This window comes from Ailuropoda melanoleuca, unplaced genomic scaffold, assembly GCF_002007445.2.
Source record: "Ailuropoda melanoleuca isolate Jingjing unplaced genomic scaffold, ASM200744v2 unplaced-scaffold1229, whole genome shotgun sequence".
In the NCBI taxonomy this organism is placed as follows: domain Eukaryota; kingdom Metazoa; phylum Chordata; class Mammalia; order Carnivora; family Ursidae; genus Ailuropoda; species Ailuropoda melanoleuca.
The window spans coordinates 11,369-35,799 of NW_023180826.1; the positions used below are offsets into that span (position 1 = coordinate 11,369).

Sequence of the window (24,431 nt, forward strand, 5' to 3'; positions counted from 1 at the left end):
AGTTGCTTAACGACTGAGCCACCCAGGAGCCCCTCTTTTTCCCCTTTTTATCCATTTTCATCATTTAAATATCTTTACTTTTGAAATTGTGTGGATAGCTTGAAAAATCTTTAGCTTAACAAACATTCTCACAAAGCAGGCATCTGGGATTCAGAACCTGGGCCCTGGCACCTGGGTATAAAGGGGAAGAGGAGTTCTGAGTGATGATGTTGGTTTGTTGATAACAGTATACTGTACCCCCAACCCCCGTGTTGTTCTGTCATTGCAGGTGATTTTCAAAGCCAAGTCAAAATATTCTCCAGAATTACTCAAATACTGGTAAGTACCCGGGGGTGATTTCCATCCTCATTTGGCAAATATACTTTTGACTATTGAGGACTTGGTTAGGCACCTGGAGGCAGAAATGTCGTCTGTGTCCTTGAGAAACAAACACTCTGTAAAGATGTCCTGAACAACACAAAAACTCACAGAATCCAGCAAAATAGCAGACGTTGGGGAGCATGAGCAATTTCTGCCCTGGGCTGCCGTGTACTGTGCGAGTCACAGGAATTCTGTGGAAGAAGTCAGTCAATGCTGTGCTGAAAGGAGAGGCTTGTAATCTGGAAGGGAATGCCTTAAATCACATGCCAAGTTTACGTGACGAGGTGGCTAGGCATGTTTTTCCTGTGGAGAGGGTTCATCATTGTCCCTAAATTTTCAGAGGTCTGTGACCCCAGCACCCTCAAGAGCAAGGAACCAGTGGCTTAAAAAAGGGTCAGACTTGGTCAGAGGGGATGGGGAGACAGGCATTCAGAAGATAAGGGGCAGGTGCATGGTGTCCTGATGTCCCTGCCCAGGACAGCTCCAATTGGGCGTGGCAGACATGCCATGGGCAGACATTTCTGGAAAGGAAATTTTGGCCACTTACCTTCTTGAATCAAAATGAAAATTTATTTTGTGACTTTAAAAATATGTAAAATTGTATACCTATTGTATTTTATTTAAAAATATAATCTTAAATTTATGAACAGTTTTTATTTAAAATTCTGAAAGTGTCTTTTTCTCAAGATATAATTGACATATAACATTATATTAGTTTCAGGTATACCACGGAATGATTTGATATTGGCGTATTGCAAAATGGTCACCTTAGTAAGTCCAGTTAATATCCATCACCATATATGGTTATAAAAATTGTTGTTTCTTGTGATGAGAACTTTTAAGATCATGAAAATGTACATTTTGATCTCCATTTTCTGTCCAGGAAAACTGAAATTCAGAAAGTATACAACAGTACTCAGGCCAAGAGACAGGTCATGAGACTCATGGTGTCGTATTTGTTTTTTTGCACTGATCTTGAAGTCCTTGTTCACTACTTTTTGGGTAGTTGGGTTCTGGCTTCTACCAGACCACTCAACTGGGACTTCAGCATCCACCATGAAAAAGCATTGGTCCTAAGGAGAGCCCTTTAAAGGAGCAGTTCCAAGTACACAGTCCCCTCCCTTCTCTGGTAACAAAGTAGCTGGCCTTTCCTCTGCACCCATGATCTCTGCCTCCATCCTCTTGACTAGACATGTAGATCAGCCAGGGGGACTGGGGAGCCAAGAATGGGGGAAGACTGGGAGGAAGAAGAATATTGATTGGATCATGGAGCTGATCTTATTTTGGAAGTGGTTGGTTGAGGCTGGGGTAATGAGGTCTCTTATAGAAGTGATATATGAAAGCACTGGTCAGAAAGGAAGGCTGTTTCAAAAGTTTTCAACCTCTGAGCCCTTGGGGGACGGGGTCTATGAGATGAGAAGGGGGGGGCAGTACTTGATCCTTGAACCAAAGTGCAAACAGTGGGATAGGATGATTTTAGTGGGAGGGGATTTGCAGAGTTGAAGGTAGAAGACCAGGGGAAATTCGGTTGGATGGGATGTTGGGGCTGGAGAAGATGGAAGAGTTTCTTGAAGACAAGAGGGTGAGGTTTCAATGGGAGAAGCCTGTTAACTCCGATGTAATAATAAACCCTCAGATTATTCAGGTTTACGCCCATCTTCTGTCTTCTCTGTTCAGTTCACCATTTCTCTTAAGCCAGATGCTACTGCAGACATTTCAGGCCATGATTTATCCCTTGAGATGATTCTGCATGTTGGCTTTTAAATAGACTGGCTTCCCTAACTGAACCACAACTCATTTGGAAACAAACACAAGCCATCACTCTAGAACTAGTTGAAATTTCTCACCCCAAGCTCCTCCTGTAGCCGTTCAGTGTTTTTGAAGATGGTTTCTATTCAGCCCAACCAAGAACCACCCCATTTCCCAGTGTGGTCCCCCTGCTCCCTGACACATCCGCGAGCTCTCGGCTTTGCTGGAGTTGGTGCCCCACTTGATTCGGTTTTTCTCTTAGCCTACATTTTTCCATCTTTGGCTTCGGAAGTTTGAATACTGGGCAGGTGGAGCTCAAGGACACCTTGATTTTAAGCATTTTTATCTGTTTTCCCTCTATCTTTGATTTTTTGGTGAGTAAAAAACATAACAAACCAGGCTTTGCTTTTCCTGTTCTGTAAGGAATCTAAGATCTCAGAAGGGAAATTTAAGCAACGCTCTACAAGCTGTTGGTACCATCCCCTCACTGTAGGAGGCAGCAGAGCTCTTCCCTGTTGAATGAGCTGGCAGCCCACGGGCCTGGCACTTCTGTCCCCAGGCCCGTGGTCAGCTGCCTTGGAGTCTCTTCTCTGTGCCTGCGGACCAGCCAGAATCCAGTCCTTCTGGGCTCACAAGTAAAGTCATCTTCTCAGATGTGGGGTCCCATCGGTTTTCTTTTCCTTTGGTCTTGTTTTCTTATTATAGGCTGTTTATCCTGACCCTGTGGTTTGAGCTGAGAAGTAGTAATTCTGGCACAGAGAGTCAAACACTGTTGCCATGGAAACGCACCCTTGCGATAGGATCGGTTCCGCACCCCCCATACCCACCCTGCAGGTCCTCTCTCTCTCCACACCTCCAAATCTCTCCCTTTCTTCCAGAGCCACAGGCCCAGGGGGAAACATTAAGTTTTGCAAGGTATTCTTTCTCATTATAAAAGTTCTATAAGCTCATTAGAAAAAGTTATAAAATAGAAAAAGGTTAGAAGCTTGTGAATATAGACATGTGGACAGCAAGAAACCAAATCTAGTGAACTTCTCCCCTCCTGACCCACAGAAACTCCCTCCAACTCTGAGGAGACACAGTGATGTTTTCTATTACATGTTTTCACATGTATCTCCCAGGACAGATGTTTGCCACCTTTGTGAATTTGCTTTCTGACTTTGACCTTAATGTTAGATGACAAATACTTTGCCCATGTTGTTTCAAGTTTCACAACACAGCCGATTTCTATAAGATAATAACAGGCAGTTCAGCTCAGGTTGTGATCTTGGGGTCCTGGGATCGAGCCCTATGTCATCGTCCTCGGGCTCCCTCTTCAGCGTGGAGCCTGCTTCTCCTTCTCTCTCTGCCCCTCCGCCGTTTGTGTGTGTGCACACTTGTGCACGCGCTCTGTCAAATAAGTAAATAAAATCTTAAAAAAAAAGACAATACCAGGCAGAATTCTGTTTAGCAGGGGTCCTAGAGGCTCACCGAGTAGGATAGGATAGAAGTGGAAGGGCAGGAAGGTTTTAGGCAGAAAGAGCAGCTTGTGTAAAGACAGGGAGGTGGGACACCCAGATGGGCTTCGGGCCAGCACACAGACTGGCTTAATTAGTATGTGGGGCGCCCATCGATCAGCCTGGCTCTGTAGACTGACTTGAAGTGCAGGGACTGGAGGGTGGGAGGGTGAGGTTGGGGTCGGTCTGGACACCATCATGTTGGTTTTAGGCAGAAGCATGAGGCTGTGTGGTTGGTGATGATGGGAAAGGGGGCCCACAACTAGCAGAGCAGGAATAAAGAATCTGTTGAATGTGACAACTGGTTAAACTGGGGGTGAGATCGATGATCTTCACAGTTTAGGAGTCTGCAAAAAATTGTGCCTTTCAGAGAAATAGGAAGACCGAGAGGAGTGCTGGCGTAGGAACATCGCGAGTTAGGCGTGGGCGTGGTCTGAGGTGACAGCCTCGGTGGCAGGCTGTTTGGAACGTGAGTCTGAATGTGGGACAGCGGCCGTGGCTCAAGACGAGCTTCATGAACTTAGTCGTCTGAGGCTGTAACTGAAGCTGTGAGAGTAAACGTGTTTCCCAGGGTGGAGAGGACAGGGCCAAGGGTATCATCACTTTGGGGGAGGAAGAGGAACCAGGGGCTATCCAGGGGCGGGTCAGACAGAGGAACAGGAGGCAGGAGTAGGGCTGTGGTGCGATGGACAAGGGAGCTCCAGAAGGCAGGGAAAGATGGCGGCCAAGAGTTGACACCTTTCCATTTGGGAGTAGGTCATGGGGGCCTGGGAGAATGTGGGGTCGGCAGGGGAGTACCTGTGGAGGAAGGAATGACGGGATGAGCTGAAGACTTTCTATAAGTTGCTGTTAACCAAAGGAGAAGCTGGGGTGAGACCTTGAGGCTCCGCGGGGTGAAGACAGAGGAGTAACAAGACAAGAAGGCACAGGGCCCACTGGAATCTCACAGCGGCTCTTTGAGGCAGGATGGGAGTCCTCATCTCTCTCTTTTATAGATAAGGACACGCAGCCCAGAGTGACCGAGAGTCTGGCCCGATGTCTCAGGTCCGTGTGTCTCTGGGTCACACCGGGCACATGAGAGCAAGGGGAGGGGAAGGAAGGAGGGTGGGACAGAGGCTTGGTTGCCATTGTGTGAAAATCCAAGATGGAAAGGCGCGGCAGGGGGCCAATCATACTAGCTGTCGTGGGTGCTGCACGGTCCGTGTCGAGGTATGCCTGGCTTCATCACCCTTGACGTCAATGTTCTCTTTCTCCCTGTGCCCCAACCCCCATGAGTCCTGTCAGTGACATGACGTCTGGAGCTGGGACTGCCATCCAGGAATTTTTTTTTTTAAGATTTTTGTTGGATAGTGGGAGCACGAGCAGGGGCGAGGGGTAGAGGGAGAGGGAGAAGTAGAGTCCTTGCTGAGCAAGGAGCCCAATGTGGGACTCGATCCCTGGACCCTAAGATCATGACCTGAGCTGAAGGCAGATGCTTCACAGACTGAGCCCCCCAGGCACCCTGTCACCCAGGTTTCTATGTCCTGGTCTGTCACAGCTTTGGAAGACAGTCTAGCTTCAAAACCGCTTTTAGTTAACAGTTTTCATCTTTGGATTTACAAACGTATTCAGCTTAGACCCAGTCTGTTTTTGAGCCAAGCAAGTCCGTTCTTTAGTTGCATGTTTATTGAAGGAAGTCAACAACACGGACAGTCCTGAAGAGAAGCTTGCGGCTGCCGACTTTAGTTTTAGTAAATCCAAGAAGTCTTTCTGTAGACCTTGCTCTACTCACTAAGGAAGTCTACAGGCTGAAAATGGCCCGGGACCCAGCCAGCCTGCGTCCGTCCAGCCTCGGGTAGGGGGCTGTGGCAGACGGCACCACCTCCTGGAGGCAGGAGACGCGAGGCTCCCAGGGCACCTTCCAGAGGGCACCGTTCATAGCTGATCTGTAATCTGGATCTGGAAACGGCTACCTCCAAAACGTGTATGCTTAGGTGCTAAAGTTGGCACGTTCTGCTTCTAGCGCTTACCCAAAAAATACTGCGTTTTCCTTCTGGATTGATCCAGGGCGCGGTGCCTTACGTTTCTCTCTGGTCCTTTCCAGATTGCCCCTCTACCTGGCCTCACTCTTCATCAGCCTCGTTTTCCTGTTGGTGAATTTAACCTGTGTGGTGCTGGTGAAGACAGGAAATTGGGAGAGGAAGGTCATCATCTCCGTGCGTGTGGCCATTAATTACATGCTCTTTGTGCTGTGTGCCGTCTCCCTCTCCATCTGTCTCTACAAAATCTCTAAGATGTCCTTGGCCAACATTTACTTGGAGTCAAAGGTAGGTGGGAATGCGGTCAAGATCCCTTATTAAACTGACTCTGAAAATAGTTTCCTGGTTGCAAACAGGACTCAGCAAATACCTCTCACACCTGACCTCCTACAAATGATTCACCATACTGCGGTTGCCAAAACACAGAGCTATGTAGTTTGTTGAACTTTGTACGCAAGAAGATTTCCATTTGAGGTGGCTCTGAGGGTACTGGAGTGTGAAGAATTACTGGCTGGGAGGTGACCTCTGGTTTATAGATACAGTGTTTAACCAACATTTTAAAGGACTCACAGGATTGCTTGTGCTGATGATACTAGTGGAAAGACACACCCAATGTCCTCTGTGTTCCAAGCACGTTGAGATCAGCATTCTGCATGCGTAAGCTCATGGAGTCCTCCCAAATCTCTGGGAGTAGGTATCACCCCCACTTGGGAGACCGGGAGACCGGGGCACAGAGGTCAGTAGCTTCCCCTGGATTGCCCCATGCAGCCCGTAGATGGAGAGCCCAGCTTCAGACTCAGCAGTCTGGCTGCAGGCTCTGTCAGATTCAGATGGAGGCTCACCCCGGGACGGACTGACATGCCCATGAGAGGACAGTGGACACGCCAGTGTGGGCACTGCCCCTTGGAGTTGAGGACAGCAATCGTCTCTTGCTGATGGGTCAAAGATGGAGCCGACGGGATGGGAGGCAAGCTCAGTTTGCTGCTGTGCCACACAGCCTGGAATCTGGCTTCTCCTTCCCTTCCCCAGGGTTGTTGGGAAGGGCAGACACACTCGTGGCCCCGGTAGGCCTCATCCCAAGTCTCCCGTGTTTGGGAAGCCCGGGGAAGTGTGGAGGCCACAGAGGGGGCCTTGGTTTTCTCACTTAGGCAATGATTGAGAGATTTCTGTAGCTGCTCTGCGTCTCACCTCTGGAACCCACGTGGCCCATGTGGCTGTAATCAGTCTTGCACCTGAAGACCGTGAGGAGTTCCCTCTCCCACGATACTGTGTCTGAAATCTGGGCCTCTGAATTCAGGATCACAGAGCCTCAGCGAGGCATCCTGTGACCCGGCTGACCTCTGGGAAGGTCCCAAGAGACTTGACTAGGGCAGAAGTAGTTTTCTCATTCATGAGTTTTGACAAATTTAGACGTGATTGTCCCTTAACTGTGTCTGTTGTTTATCTTGTCTCCCATGTGCGGGCGATCCAAGGGTCTTGAAAACAGAATGGTGGCATTACAGGAAGGGTTACTTTGCACTTGCCAAACGACCATTTAGATCACCCCTCTGGCAAACAAGGTGTTAAACTGCTGCTGGCAAAATAAAATATCTTGTTAATGAGTGACTTCCAAGTGCAAATTTCACAAATCATTTTCAGCTTTTTGGTCACATTAACTCTGCATTTCTAGCTAGGGGCCCTTTAACTGGCTGTAAATTGATAGCTTCATAGATGGGGGACAAGTCACCGATTTCTGTGTAATTCCAAGTCTGGAGTGATACTGGGATTTCCAGCCTAGAAGATTCTAGAATTTGAGGACACCCTCCCTGCCTGGATCCACGGTCCACTGGGATCCCAGCTGCCATCTTGGTGGAGCCAGTTGTCCCCAGGCCAGGGGCTGGGCAGTGGGCTCCTAAGTCAGGGGGTCATCTTGGGAGATTGAAGAGCATAAGCCACCTGACCTTCTCATTCTTACAAACCTGGGCTGTAGGCAAATGGCCCATGTTTTAAGGCATCTCCAAATCACCTCCAAGATTTTGAAGCATCTATACGAAGATCATCTGAAATTTTAGGAGGGGATGTGGGATGAGGTGAGGCTTGGGTGTGGGTTTACCATCTGAGGGCGGATGCCGCAGTGCGTCCCCGAGAGCTGAAGGGTTTACGAGGTCTGAACCCAGGCCGGGTTCTGGGACAAGGCTGGTGTCTTGGACCTGGAATGGGCGCCCCCTTCATGGCTCCCTCTTTTCCAGGGCTCCTCTATGTGTCAAGTGACAGCCATCGGTGTGACTGTCACCTGCTTTACACCTCCCAAACATGCTACAACCTGTTCATCCTGTCATTTTCCCAAAGCAAGAATGTCCATTCCTTTGACTACGACTGGTACAATGTATCAGACCAGGTCAGTGGCCACCAGGGATGTGTCCCCTGAACGGCGAGTCTGCTTCACAGCACCCCACGCAGCAGAGAAGTGTGAGCTCCTTGCTTCTGCTGCTAGATTCCTGGATTACCTTGACTGTCACTCACCTGTGTGGCGTCTGCATCCTCATCTGGAAAATGGGGTCATAGTATCTGCCTTGTTCCACCCCATGTCTTCTGAGAAAACTAGGGTCTGTGCGTACACACACACATACACATACACACACACATACACATACACACACACGCATACACACACATACACGCACATAAACATGCACGCACATATGCAAACACACATACACACGTGCACACATACACACATGCATACACATACGCACACACACGCACGCACAAACCTCTAGGTTCTGGGGCTCTGGACAAGAAGTACTTAAAAAGCTTTCAAGTGCTTCTGTATAAATGTAAGATGGTTTTAATAAGGGTGAAATTTTCCAAGGTAAAACAGATTATATGCAGGTTTCAGAAAATACATATAATTGGCTTTTTTATTTTTAATCTTTTTAAGATTTTATTTATTTGTCAGAGAGAAAGAGAGAGAGAGCACAAGCAGGGGGTAGGAGGAGGGGCAGAGGAAGAAGCAGGCTCACTGCTGAGCAGGGACCCCAAGGCAGGACTTGATCCCAGGACCCTGAGATCATGACCTGAGCTGAAGGCAGACCCCTCATCAACTGAGCCTCCCAGGCGTCTCTAAAACTATGGCTTTTAAAAAATGGAGCATGGAGACAGGATTTGAGGAAACTGAGACAAAAATGACTAGGAGTTTAGAGGTGTTGGAAAAGCTCATTTACCAATGGTCCCCCTATGACATTCTCTCCTACTTAATATATTCTAGAAACTCATGAATTATAAATTATAAAGCAATGAACAAAGGTAGTGACCTATCATCTGGCATTCTTGTTCACAAAAGCCAAAAATAAAAAAGCACGGGAATGAGTGGCATCCTCTCATTTGAGAAATACTGATTCTTTGTCACGCTGGACAGAGTGCTGGGGATACAAACACGCACAGACTGCGCCCTGCCCGCAGCTGGAGTTTATGTCCCCGAGGAAAACAGACACACAGATCAGCCCTTACAATAAACAGAACTTCTATTTTATAATAGGAGTCTGCTGGATTGAATTGTAAAAGGCTCCTTAAATTTTCCTGGAAAAATGCTGAATACTCAACTATATACAAATGCACTTCTAAAATCCCAACAGTGCTCGCTCCCTGGACCGGATCAACACTCGAGAAGAAGGCATTAAATGCCCCCGATTAGCATGTGAGGACAAGGTGAAATCTAGAAGTGCCACAGGGAAGGTGTTAGAATTAGGAAGGATTAAAAGCACCACCATCACCCAAACCGATCCCACACATACAGGATGGGAGAAATCTGGGCCAGGCACTGCTGAAGGTGTGCCCTGTTTCGAGAAAATCAAATATATAAAAATTGAAACTTGAAACAATATATCAGAGACTTATTCATAAGACTGAAGGATTTCCTTGTAGTAAAATATCCATCACACCTGCTGTTGTAACCACTTGCACGCGTACCGTGGATCACTGGCATTGGGCATGGTCCCCTTGCTGGGCAGCATCACCGCTGTCCGTCCTCGGAACTTGCTCTTCTCCCAACCTGAAACTCCGTACCCATCAAACAGTAGAGGTTAGGCTTTAACAAAATAATTAGTTCAGCTTTTCTTTCAGGTAAGGGCTTATAATGATAACAATTTTTTTTAAGATTTTATTTATTTGACAGAGAGAGAGGCAGCGAGAGAGGAACACAAGCAGGGGGAGTGGGAGAGGGAGAAGCAGGCTCCCAGTGGAGCAGGGAGCCCAATGAGGCCTCCATCCTAGGACCCTGGGATCACGCCCCGAGCCGAAGGCAGGTGCTTAATGACTGAGCCACCCAGGCGCCCCAATGATAACAAATTTATAACGCAAAATGATAATGCAATTTTAAAAATTCTGTTGTTTTTAGGGGGATATTTATTTATGAATATCTAGACCTGTTGTGTTGCAACCAAAATAATCTGGAGCAAACCCTACAGATGGCCACGCACAGCACGTTATCCGTGTAGGAGGGAGGAGGGGCAGCGTGCTCTGAGCTGAGTGAGAGATGGGATGCAAGGTGCAGAGCTGGGGAGGCAGTTCCTGCAGTGGCCGGGCGATGCACCTCAGACACGACACCCTGGAGGGGGCAGAAGGATCCCCTTCAGCCATCAGCCCCTCGTGGCTTGGTTTTGGTGCACGTTGTCTGAAACGCTGCCCTTTGTGGGGAGCTGAGCAGACGCGACCATGCACACGTGCCCCGGGCCCTGCGGGAGGGGGCCAGACTTCGTACCAGGCCCGTTCGGCCGTCTCACTGGTCCTGACAAACATCGGGACCCCGAATGGCTTTCTTCCAGATGACGTAGCCAGGAATAAGCTTTAAAGGATAAAGAATAGGATATGAGGACTATGAAGAGAAGTTTGATGTGTTTATGCCAGGGATGAGACAGAGGGTCACAGTTATAGGCTGTTCTCAAAAATTTGGGAGGGAGTGACCTAACATCACCTTATGTGATTGTTGAAAGAAAGAAAATCAACTTAAACTTGAGAGTCTTAACTTGGACATAAGGAAGGTTTGGGAGGTGAAGTAATAGCATCAGAGATGGGCAGTCTCTGTCTTTGACTATTTTGAAGATGAGAGTATCTGCCCTGTGCGGTTGGAGTAACTCGCCACCTGAGGTCCTGACCATGGGTAGTACCTGATTTCAATGTGCACGTTGTAGGGGAAAGGAATCACACCCTATTAGACTTGGTCTCTCTTCTCATTAGGAAGAATCAAATCACACTGGTTTCCTCCCCTTGCTTCTCAACAGGCGGATCTGAAGAATCAGCTCGGAGATGTGGGGTACATGGTATTTGGAGTGGTCCTTTTCATCTGGGAGCTCTTATCTACCACCTTAGTCATTTACTTCTTCCGCGTTAGAAACCCTACAAAGGACCTTGTAAGTAACCCATCTTCTAGTTGCGGAAAGTATCTCCTGCTTCTCATCATAAAGCATACAGTCGGGTTTTGTCCTCAGATTTTCAGGAGCATGTCTCTTCCATGCTGTTGTGATGTAGAAAGTTCCCTTGTCTGTCTGAGATGGTCTTTCCCTTAACTCTTTGTGAGGGAAATTGTTTTTTTCAGTATCAGTTTTAGAGAAGAAATGAAAGTTGCATCTCTAGGCCTGGAGAGAGTGATTAACTGTTTTTCCTAATTCAACAACAGTCTCACTGGTATCTCATCCTTGACTTGGGGAAAACTATATAAGCTTTTATTTTAGGAAAGGGAAAGAGAAAATGGCACTTGAGTTCTTCCGCCCCACGTTGTGCTGGACAGTGAGTTGGGAACTCGGTGAGATGGAAATAAAAACATCATGAGGGATGCGAACCCCACTCCCCTGCTTCAGCCAGCTTTGCATAAATGTCCTATGAGGACAGGACAGAAAATGCACAACTTGGGAGAGTGAGGAAACTCCTGGGAACTTTTGCTCCGTAAATTATTCCAGCCACATTAACGAGTGGCAGAATTCTGAGTCACTGATCTGTGAAACCCACAGAAAAGTATAGTGAGTGGTTTTTGGCCAGTGTGAGCCAAGTGTGGGTGGGTGGTAAGGAAAACACAGATACACTAAAAAACCTGTTGTGTTCCACCCGGTTTCTTCTTTCTTTTTTTTTCAAAGATTTATATATTTGAGAGAGAATGCTAGCAGCAGGGAGGGGGAGAGGGGAAGAGAGAATCTCAAGCACACACCGGCTGAGTGTAGAGACCAGTGTGAGGCTCGATCTCATGACCCTGAGATCATGACCTGAGCCGGAATCAGAAGTTGGCCACTGAACCCACAGAGCCATCTAGGCGCCCCTACCCTGTTTTCTTCTTATTCATCTCTGGATAGTCACTCATGAGCCAGAAACAGAAGAAATAAATAAATAAATAAAGGCGAGGCTGGCCTGGGGCTGGTGGGGCAGCACAGCCTGACCGGAGCCCTTGCAGGGAAGGTAGGCAGCATTTTCTAGACCTCAGGATCCATTTCTTCCCTTCCATTATTTTTCGCTGCAGGACGGGGGCCCTGCACTTCCTCTGACCTCTGCTTGCTTTGGGGACGGCTGGAGGCATCTGTAAAGTCAGACCCTCAGCACTCTGGCCCAGTAGCGCAGAAGCGGGACAGGTAGGCGGCGGGTTCCAGGCCGTGAGTCCGGTGCCTTGTTTTCCTTCCTTCCCTGAAGTTTGCGGACACCTCACTGGAGCAGGGGATCCAGACGGGGCTCGCAAGCGGACTCCCCTGGCTCTGCGTGCACCTTTCCGTCAGCCGTCAGAATGGGATCCCGGAACCTAAGGCAGCCTGAAGGAGAGTAGATTTCCGCATTTAATGAGAAAGGCTCATGTGATGCTGTTCAAGTACTGTTCGAATACAGGATGATGGTTGTGTGCCCGCAGGTCTCGTTGTCCAGGGAAACCTGTCCTCCCTAACACACCCCGTGTAGATGCAGTCACTTCGTCATTGTGCTTGAATAGACCTGCTGTTCCGAGTATTCTCTAGAGTAGTGGTTCTCAAGTTTTTATGTCTCAGGACACCTTACAGCCATTACTCTTTTGTACTGAGCTGTAATTGACGTGGTAGTTTCGGGCATACGATGTCGTGATTGGATATCTGCAACTATTACGAAGCGATCCCGTAAGTCCAGCTGTCAGCCATCACTACACAGCCATGATTTTCTCTCTTGTGAGGAGTTTCAGGGTCCGCTCTCCTAGCTACTTCCAAATATGCAGAACACTATTATTAACTGTAGTCAGCATGCCGTACGTGACACCCCAAGACTTCGTCACTTTATAACCGGAAACTTGTACCTTTTGCCCCCTTCCACCCATTTCACCCGGTCCCCATCCCCCACCTCAGGCGACCACCCATCTGTTCTCTGTGCCCGTGCTGGGGTTTTCTCTATTTGCTCTTTGATTCCACATAAGTGAGACCATACAGTATTTATCTTATTCTGTCTGACTTATTTCACTTAGCATAATGTCCTTGAGGTTTATCCATGTTGTTACAAAGGGCAGGATCTGGGTGGGTTTTTTTGTGGTTGAGTAATGTTCCATTATAGATATATTTTCTCTGCCCTCTCATCCATCGATGAACTTTTAGGTTGTCTCCACGTCTTGGCTCTTGTAAATGACACTACAGTGAACATGAGGGTGCAGACATCTCGTCAGATTAATGCTTTCATTTTCTTCAGCTAAATATGCAGAAGTGTGATTGCTGGATCATAAGACAGTTCTATTTTTACTCTTTTGAGGAAGCCCCATGCTGTTTTCCCCAGCAGCTGCACCCATGTACGTTCCCAGCAGCAGTGAGTGAACAAGGGCTCCCTTGTCTGCACATCCTCGCCAACACGTACTTGCTGTCCTGTTGAGTTTAGCCATCCTGACAGGTGTGAGGTGTAGCTCAGGGTAGTTTTCATTTGCATTTCCCTGATGATGAGTGACGTTGAGCATCTTTTCCTGTAACTGTTGGCCGTCTGTAGGTCTTTGGGAAAATGTCTGTTTGGGTTCTTTGCCTATTTTTTGATTGGATTGTATTTTGCTGTCGAGTTGTAGGGGTTCTTCGTATGTTTTGGCTATTGACCCCTTATCAGATACATGATTTGCAAACATGTATTCAGTCGGTTGCGTTTTCATTTTGTTGATGGTTTCCTTTGCTGTGTGGAACCGTTTTCCATTTGACGTGCCCCCCTTGTTTGTTCTTGCTTTTGTTGCCTTTACTTTTGGTGTCAAATCCAAATCATCATCGCCAGGACAGGGAGTTTACCACCTGTGTTTTCTTTTAGGGGTTTTATGGTTTCAGTTCTTATATTTAAGTATTTAATCCATGTTGAATTAATTTTTGTGTGTGGTGTAAGACAGTCGTCCAATTTCACTCTTTTCCATGTGGCTGTCCAGTTTTTCCCACACTGTTTATTGAACAGACCGTCATTTTCCCCATTGTATATTCATAGCTGCTTTGTTGTAAAGAACTTGACCATATAAGTATGGGTTTCTTCTGGGCTCTCTATTCTGTTCCATTGATTTCTGTGTCTGGTTTTATGCCACTATCATACTGTTTGGATTACTACAGCTTTATGATATAGTTTGAGATCAGGGAGTGTGATGCCTCCAGCTTTGTTCTTCTTTTTCTAGACTCTTTGACTCTTCAGTTACACTGATAAATTATTGAGGACATGCAAAATCTCTTGTTTGGAGGGGTGTGTGTGTGTAAAATTTTTTTAAAAAATTCACTATACATAATAAATCCATTACATGTTGCCATAAAAATGTTTTCTGAGAAAGAACATTTTCCAAAACAAAATAGGAGAGTAGCATTGTTTTGAAATTTTCAGATTTTTTGCATCTGGTTTAGTAGAAGACCGCTGGGTTCTATGTGCTTCTGCATTCAATCTGTTGTGAGACATTGTTTTGGTTGAGTATCTAAAGAAAATTCAGCCTCACAGAAATATATATTTGCACGAAAGTGGAGTGATTTAATACCTTTTAATATAATTGTGGATATTTTTCTTTGATATCAAAAGGGGAACAAGTTGTGGTTTCTTAAAGGTTAGTTGCAATATGGAATCTAACACCACACCAGTAAACTCTTCACATTGTGTCAAACGTTAACATCCATCCATTTATCGTGCACTTTGAATGGATCTTTTCCCCATGCATGGCCTTTTATATTGGTCACTTGGAAAAGACTAGTTTACTGAGTTATGCAGATCTTCCAAATGTTAAAATTCACTCATGAAATATCACCACTGATCATTTCAGGAAAATCTTTAAAGTTTTGGGATGCTATCAAGCTCATGGTGGGGGATACCAGTTTTCTAAAGCTTTAATTTTTGCTTAAAAACTCAAATTTGATCAATGATAAATACTGTCTCTCCATTTGACAGTTCAATTACTTTCAAGTAATGGTGTGTCTGCCAAACAGCCATGTCTGAAAAAGCGTGGTTTGTCTGAGATGTGAAGTTGCATGAAAAAAGGTAGCTGCCACTCAGTGGTGAGGGTCTTTCCCTGAAACAGCTGTCTCACAGCAGATGTGCTGTGTGCTTGCTTCCCACTTTGTCACAGAACATATTAAAAAGACCCAAGGACTTTCATAAAATTAATAACTTTTACTGCTTGTCACAGAGATTCTTTTTAAGATTGATTTCTTTTTGACAGAGAGAAAGCAAGCAGGTGGTGGGCAGGAGCAGAGGGAGAGGGAGCGAGAGTCCAAGCAGACTCCCTGCTGACTGTGGAGCCCAACGTGGGGCTCGATCTCATGACCCTGAGATCACGACCTTGGCCGAAACCAAGTCAGATGCTTAACTGACGGCACCGCCCGGGTGCCCCTGTCAAAGCCGTTCTTCAGTGAAGCGGGTTGTAACTGGTTCGCAGTGGTGGTGACTACAGTGGCTGTCAGGTGTTGGTGCCACTGCTTGAAAACCTGCCAGAGCAGGAGGCTTTCGCATGGTTAGTCCTGGTGTTGAGAGTGTGGACAAGGCAAGTACATCTCAACATGCCAGTTGTGAAGTCATCACCTTGCAGATCCCTGAGAAGATCTCAGGGACCACACTGAGGACAAGCACTCATCAGCAGCACAGCTATGAATTAAAATGATTCTTATGCCCTGAACAATGTTCTCTCCTAATTTACGACAAGGAAGTGGCTTCAGCAGGAGGCTGCATCATCCTAAATAGAAAAACATTCTCCCTTTTCTGTTCATGAAGGAACTCTCATTAGCAGGGAATGTGGGTGTCAGATTTGGCTTGGGGAGACACCAATGTTCGGAAAATATCCTCAGGCAGGACCGCCGGCGTTAATGCCATCGGTGCACGCAGGATTCGGTAAACTCAGCCAAGAACCGTGTAGTGCTTACAGGCGCTAGGCGCTGTTCTGCATGGCGCTTAAGTACGCTCTGTTCTTGAATCCTCACACTAAGCCTCTGACATAGAAACTGTTATCACACTTAGATGAGGGGACAGGCTCCGGATCACGTGGCTCCCTGCCAACGGAGCTGGGATCAAACCAAGGCAGTCTGGCTCCCAACACCGTAACGTTAATTACTGGGCTATGCTGTGGCTTTCCTTGGCATAAAGTTTGGAGACACTAAATTGTTAATATGTATGACTCAGTAATAATCTTATTGCTATCTGTAATTCCTATAAGTGCTTGGAGAAAAAAAATAGTCTGATACTCCTTTGCGTAGGTGGGGGGGAATTTATAACCCAGCTCCTATTCGTTGACTTTAAAAGAGCACATTGCATCTGGGGAATTTCTTTAAACTGTTATCTACCCTTTGGATCCATAATGCAGTCGGCATAAACAAGGCCTCCACCTGGCAGTGTAACTGTAGTCCAAGTGTGGCCCTCTGCCACCCAGCTCAGAACCCTGAGGGTACTTGGTGTCAGGACTGATTCCCAGATCAGACTCTCCAGGGAGGTTCTGGGAATCACATTTTATTTTTTTTTAAGATTTTCTTTATTTATTCAACAGAGATAGAGACAGCCAGCGAGAGAGGGAACACAAGCAGGGGAAGTGGGAGAGGAAGAAGCAGGCTCATAGCAGAGGAGCCTGATGTGGGGCTCGATCCCATAAAGCCGGGATCATGCCCTGAGCTGAAGGCAGACGCTTAACTGCTGTGCCACCCAGGCGCCCCTGGGAATTACATTTTAAATACTAAGCACCCCAGGCGATTTGAATGCAGTGTGAAGTTTGAGAACCTCCATGTTTTTGGTTGTTGTTGCTTAAACAGCTTTATTGGGCTACAGCTCCCATACCATGCAATTCACCCATGTCCTGTGTGCAGCTCAGTGGTTTGGGGTGTATGCAAATATGGACAAGCATCACCCAGTTTGAGAACATTTTTTATCACCTCAAACAGAAACCCATACCCATTAGCTATCACTTCCCCTCCCCCAGCCCCTGAGCAACTATTCATCTGTGTCTGTCGATTTTCCATGCTGGAATTCCACAGGAGTAGGACTGTCCAGTGTGTGGTTTTTTGTGACTGGCTTCTTTCACTTAACATAAGGTTTTCAGGGTTCATCCGTGTTGTAATGTGTATTAGGGCTTTATTCCTTTTTATGGCTGAATAACATTTCATTGTGTGGCTATGTCCCATCTTGTTCCCATTTCTTAGCTCTCATGAACAGTGCCGCTATGAACATCAGTGTATAGGTTTCTGTGTGAACAAGCCTTCAAAGGCGCCTGGGTGGCTCAGTTGGTTAAGAGTCTGACATGATCTCAGGGTCCCAGGATCCACCCCTGCCTCAGGCTCCCTGCTCAGCATGGAGTCTACTTGACATTGTCTCTCCCTCTCCCTCTGCCCCTTTCCCCTCCACAAGCACGTGCTCACTCGCTCACTCTCTTAAATAAATCTAGGAGTGCAGTTGCTAGGTCATATGGTAACTCTATGTTGAACACTTTTTAAAAATTCTAGTGTAGTTAGCATACAGTGTTGTATTCGTTTCAGGTGTATGATACGGTTACTCAGCACTCACGTGTGTGTCTCAGTGCTCATCAGGATAACCGTGCTCCCAATTCTCTTCACCCCCCTCCCCTCTGGTGACCCTCTCTCTGTTCTCTATATGTGAAGAGTCTGTTTTTTGGGTTGTCTTTTTTTTTTCCCTTTGCTCATTTGGTTTTTTTTCTTAAATTCTACATGAGTGAAATCACACGGTATTTGTCTTTCTCTGACTTATTTCGCTTAGGATTATACACTCTAGCTCCATCCATGTCATTGCAAATGGCAAGATTTTATTCTTTTTATGGCTGTGTAGTATTCCATTGTATGTATACACCACTTCTTCTTTATCCATCCATCAGTGGACACTGGGGCTCCTTCCATATCTTGGCTACTGTAAATGATGCTGCTATAAACATAGGGGTACATGTATCCCTTCAAATTAGTGTTTCTGTATTATTTTGGTAAATGCCCAGTAATGCAGTTACTGGATTTGTAGGGTAGTTCTATTTTTAACTTCTTGAGGACCCTCCATACTGTTTTGACAGTGGCTGCACCAGTTTGCACTTCCATCAACAGTGCATGAGGGTTCCTTTTTCTCCATGTCCTTATCAACACTTGTTTCCTGTGTTGTTAGTTTTAGACATTCTGACAGGTGTGAGGTGGTCTCACTGTGGTTTTGATTTGCATTTCCCTCATGATCGGTGATGTTGAGCAGCTTTTCATGTGTCTGTTGGTCATCTGTATGTCTTCTTTGGAGAAATATCTGTTCATGCTTCTGCCCATTTTTTAATTGGTTATTTGTTCTTTGGGATGTTGAGTTGTATAAATTCTTTATATATTTTAGGTAGTAGCCCTTTATTGGATGTGTCATTTGTGACTATCTTCTCCCAATCAGTAGGCTGTCATTTAGTTTTGTTGATTTCCTTTGCTGTGCAGAAGCTTTTTATTTTGATGAAGTCCCTGTAGTTTATTTTTGCTTTTCTTTCCCTTGCCGACGGAGACCTATCTAGAAAAATGTAGCTATGGTCAGTGTCAGAGAAAATACTGCCTGTGTTCTCTTCAAGGATTTTTACAGTTTCAGGTCTCACATTTAGGTCTTTAATCCATTTTGAGTATTTAGTGTATGGTATAAGAAAGTGGTCCAGTTTTCCTAATACCATTTGTTGAGAGACTTTTTCTTATTGCATATTCTTGCCTTCTTTGTTGAAGATTGATTTACCATATAATTGTGGGTTTGTTTCTGGATTTTCTGTTCTATTCCATTGATCTATGTGGTTTGTTTTGTTTTGTTGGTGGAGGTTTTTTCTTTTTTTTTGAGAGAGAGAAAGAGAAGAGAGAGTAAGCAGATGTGAGCAGAGGGAGGAGCAGAAAGAGAAGGAGAGGAAGGGGAAAAAAATCTAAAGCAGACTCCACACTGAGCACAGAGCCTGATGTGGGGCTTGATCCCACAACCCTGAGATCATGACCTGAGCTGAAACCAAGAGTTGGTTGCTTAACCGACTGAGCCACCCAGAGCCCCAATCTATGTGTATTTTGTGCCAGTACTATAGTTTTGATTACTACACCTTTGTTATAGAACTGTGAAGTCTGGAACTGTGATACCTATGGTTTTTCTTTTTCAAGATTGCATTGACTATTTGGGGTCATTTGTGGTTCCATTCGAATTTTGGGATTGTTTGTATTCTTAGCCGCAGATTTTTCCCTTTCAGCACTTTGAATGTATCCTGCCACTTTCTTCTGGCATGGTTCCTGCTGAAAAAGCAGCTGATAGCCTTAGGGGGTTTCTCTTATACATAACGGTCTTTTTTCTCTTGCTGTTTTTAATTTTTTTTTCTTGACCACTATTTTTTTGCCATTTTAATTACTATGTATCATGGTGCGGTTCACTTTGGGTTGATTTTTTCGAGGGATCTCTGTGCCTCCCGGATCTGGATATGTCTCTTTCCTCAGCCTAGGGAGGTTTCAGCTATTATTTCTTCAAATAAATTTTCTGCTCCCTTTTCTCTTTCATCTTCTTCTGGGATCCCTATAGTGTAACGGTTCTTATGCTTGATGAAGTCACTGAGCGTCAAAGTCTATTCTCATTTTGTATCATTTTTTTCTCTCACTCGCTCAGATTGCTTTCCATGACGCTGCCCTCCAGGTCATGAATGCATTCCTCAGCTTTGTCCTCTAGTCTGCTGTGTATTACATCTAGTGTATTTTAAATTCCAGTTATTATTTCTGACTGTTTCTTTTTATCTCTGTGTTAAGGGTCTCACTGAGGTCCTCCACTCTTCTCAAGTCCAGTGAGTACTTTATGATCATTACTTTGAATTCTGTATCAGTCATGTTACTTTTGTTTCACTTAGGTCTTTTGTTGTGGTTTCGTCCTGTTCTTTCATTTGGGACATATTCCTCTGTCTGCTCATTTTGCCTAACTCTCTGTTTCTGTTAGGAAAGTCCGCTACCTATCCAGCTCCTGAAAGTAGTAGGTGGGGTGCACACTTTTAACGAGGTGGCACTGGTCCTTTTACAGAGGGGTGGTGCCTGCACTGCCACGACCCGAGCCAGCCTGGAGTGCTCCACGAAGCATGTGGGTGGGATGTGTGGTGCCGGCCAGTTCTGCGTGCCAGTCCTCTCGCACGGGTGACACAGCCTCGAGGAGACAGATGGGCCAGGGCCACTCCGCAATGTGCAGGCAGGGCACGCAATTTTAAGCAGCAGCGAGCAGAGCACCCTCTACAGGGGTGGCCCACTGCTGCTGCCAGGACTGAGGCCCCACAAAATGCACAGCAGGGAAACACCATGCTGGCAGGGTTTGCCAGGGGTCTCTGGGGAGGGGACCCATAGCACCAGGGCTGAGGCAGGCCCGGTGCCCCGTCAGCAAGTTATGTAATGAATGCTGGCACCACCCTGGTTCTGCTGGGGGCTGGGCGGGGAAGCGGAGCCTGCCAGCACCTCTGTTCCTGGAGGGGTCTCCCAGTGAAATTGGTCCCCCGGTACAGGCTCTGAGATGTCAGTAACTCCCCCACGTGCCCCAGGCATCTTTCAAACTGCCCTTCTGGCTGCGTCTCTGCAGGCAGCTTGTTGGGCTGTCTCTTTAAGAGACAGGTTCCCTCTCTCCAGGCAGCATCCCCTGGAACTGAGCCTGCTGATTTTTAAAGTTCCAGGCTTTAAGTTCTAGCTGGTTATAGGAACTGGGAAATTTGGCCCCGTTGGTGTGCAGAGCCAAGTGTTATGGGGATTCACGCCCTGCAGGCTCCCGGGTGTGAGGATCTGTTTATCTCCACCTCTGCAAGCTCTGTTCCTTCCAGCTGCAGGTGGTCAAGGCCGCCTCCTTCGCAACCACATCTCCACTCTCCCTCCCTTCACTGAGGCGGCCTCTTCTCCACACTTAGTTGTGGAGTTTGTTCTGCCATCATCAGGTCATTTTCCATAACACTCATGTGCTATCCACGCAATGAGGTGAGCGTAGGGCCCTCCTCTGCCATCGTCCCTGGAGTCAAGATCGCACTACCTGCCAGACTATTTCCATGGTGGTGTGCCATTTGACACACGCGCCAGGAGTGCGGGAGGGCTCTGGTCCCTCCACATCTTCCCAGCACTTGTTACGGGTGTTTGGATCCCAGAGTTCCTGGGTGGGCGTGCCTTTTGTCCTGATCACTAATGATGTCAAGCATCTTTTTATGTGCTTATTGGACATTTGTATCTTTTCCTGGGAGAAATGTCTATCCAGGTCTTTTGCACATTTGAAAATTGTCTTTTTATTGTTGAGTTTTAAGAGTGCTTTATGTAATGTATTTTAGATCTAAGTCCCTTGTCCGATAGGTGATTTTGCAAATATTTTCTCCCATTTTTGTGGCTGTTCTTTCATTCTCTTGATGGTATCTGTTGAAGTTTTTAATTTTGATGAATTTTATGTTTTTCGTTGCTCATGCTTTTGGCATCATATTTAAGAACCCTTTGCCAAATCCTGGGTCACAATCTGTCCCTATATTTTTCTTCTCAGAGTTTGATAGTTTTTATTCTATGTTTAGGTCTTTAATCTATTTTGAGTTACTTTTTGTATAGGTGTGAGTTTAAGGTCCAGCTTCTTTCTTTTGCATAAACATTCTTGAACTGCTACAAATAATCAATTTTAAGGCATCCCACCTTATCTGGGTTTTACTTTATTTCCTGTATTTGGCTGGATTAGTCTTAGAAAAGGAGGAATTTACATATAAATACCCATGATACAGCAAGCAAACTTGTTTCACATAGACCACTGACCGATAGGTACAAGGATGTCAACAAGTTCTGGATTTTATGCCAGCCTTGGTTTGCCATATACTACAGTTCTGATCGTCTCCTTATTTGAAATCAGTCATTTGAAATTTTTGTATGGTGAACTCAGCTTGAGGACAGAAACAGGAGGAAATGATTACAGAAGTGAGATATGGAAACTTATCTGATCATTATCATGATCATTTCATTATTTTAGCTTGTAAATATCTACATTATTACACAGTTTTATCAAATTTGGGACTATCTAATTTGGTTAATTTGGGCATTGCCTAGTGTTTCAGTAAGGGATTAAAACAAGGATAATTCATTGCTGTCAGAACTCTGAAAGAAGATTTTGTCCATACTAAGAAAAAAGTTAACACCTCTTAAACATAAAAGCAGCTGGAGGAACACTGTAGCCGAACAAGCACATCCTCCTTTCACATGAGTTACAGCACCTTCAGTCTCCAACCAGAGAGATCTCATTTGTCTTTGTCTAGAGGAAGGCACAGTGTCTGAGTATACCGAACAATTGTCTTTCCCAACCCTGGAATGGTCCCCAGCCATGGATTCAGCCCCAGATCTTATTTTTTTGACAACCCTCAAAGATATGATAGTGATGATGACCTTGCCTGGAACATTGCCCCTCAGAGACTTCAGGGAAGGTAAGCCCCTACTTCATGGTTAGGAGACTGAGGCCTGCACCAGTGGAATCCATTCAATCCCAGAGAAAATGCTTCCCTAGAAACCCTGGAGTCAGAGGGACTGTGAGGCACATAGGAAATGGAGAAGCCCCTGAGTATGAGGGCAAAGTGTGGCCAGAGTAGAGCCCACTCCCGGGATTCTACTTCCCTACCTGGGTGGCAGACAGGAGGGGTGGGAGCCTCTGGGGTTCCCTGCCCTCTTCTGTAATGCTGCAGCCCCCCTCCATGGCCCCGTTATCATCACATCCCTTCTTTCTGCCTGTGAATATGGGCCTTCAGGGCCAGCAGGGGTGAGAGAGGCAACAGGGATGACCTAGTGTTACCTAGTCCCCGCCACTCTGTGCTTGTGCTCCGGGGACCTGCTGTGGGTCCTGTGAAAGGGAGGCTTTGGGCTGTGTTTCTTGGCAGTCAAAGCTTATTTTTTGTAATCCTTTGTACATTTAAAGGCAGTCATTAACAAGACTACCCCCAACCTTGGATGGAATGATAGAAGATAGGTTTTCCAGCTTTTCTACTCCTTATTCTGAACAATAAATGTCCTTGAAAAACGAAAAAGAAAAGAGCCCTTGTTTGGGGGTGGGAGAACAGAGAAGCTGGGAGGATATACTGCTTTCTCAATGGATGAGGGAGCAAGGGAACCAGATAGAATAAAAGATGGTGTTGGTGAAGAGAAAATGCAGCACTCTACAAGCAATCCACCAAACCAGCAGATGTGAAGAACATAGAAGTCTTGAAGGGAGCCAATCAACAAGGACTTCCTGAGGTCCAGAGTTGTTCTCACCCACACCCCTAACACTGCTGTCTTAGCCAGTTACCCCCTGCATGTCCCTCCAGAGCCCGCAGGAGCAGCCCTGTCCCTGCACCTGCCAAAGGCAGCAGAGAGCTGAGTGGCTCGCTCCCTAAGTGGAGGGAGACCCCTCTTCCACTGCATACAGGAGGAGAATAAAATGTACATTAGTGAGTGCTTACTGTATATTAAGGTACTAATCTAAGCACTCTTTGTAGGTATTAACTCACAGAAGCCCAACAAGGCAGTTACTGGTATCACTGGCATGCCACGGATGACAGCGTTGGTGCACAGAAGTTATCTGTCCAGAGGTTTCAGATATAATTTGCTGGAAAATATTTTGTTACACATAATGATTGGTTTATGGTTCTAGTAATACTATGCTTCTGGGTTCTGTGGTGTTCAGGGTTTTTTGTTTTGTTTTTTAGAGCAAGCAAGCAAGCCTGAGTGGGGGGGACATGGGAGAGGGAGGGAGAATCTTAAGCAGGCTCCACACTCAGAGCCCAATGCAAGGCTTTATCTCACAGCTCTGAGATCAGGACTTGAGCTGAAAACTGACTGAGCCACCCGGGGGCCCCGAGTTCAGTCATTTTTGTGGGTGAACTTGTAGCCACTGAACCTGGGCTTCAAGAAGCCACTTTAAAAACTGTGAATCTCTACAGTTTATATAAAATCCCAGTTCTCTCCATGTAAAATAGACATGTCATCAATAGGGAGTATGATGTTTCAAGTCACCACCTATCCCTTTTTTTCTTTTTAATCTTTGCTCCAGACTATTATGATTGGGGACAACAAACCAACAGCTTCCTGACACCAGTGGGAACTTTCCAACCAGACTCAGTTTTGGACTCTGACAAACCAAGCCAGGAGTAGCACCAGTCAACAATTTCATGGAAGATTCTTCAAGTGAAGAGCTTCAAAGAGACTAGCTTCATGACAGATGAATTTTTAAGGCACTTTTCCTTAAGAAATAGGACTTGATTTTTAATTGTTAACAGGTCTCTGATGGACTCTAGCACTAAGCAATAATTTAGATTGATAAAACTTATTTTAGTCTAAAAAGTGAGCCTGGCTGCCTATTTCAGTGGGTGTAACTTAAACTTTAAAAGAAATTCTGTACCTTTATAAAGATGTATTTTATATAACTTAAATAATACTGCTAAGAT

General features: G+C 45.9%; 1 pseudogene; it reads left to right on the top strand.

Moving 5' to 3' along the window:
- The first annotated feature begins 268 nt into the window (after nucleotides 1-268).
- On the top strand, nucleotides 269-24,138 carry LOC105235095 (annotated as a pseudogene).
- Nucleotides 24,139-24,431: the final 293 nt, after the last annotated feature.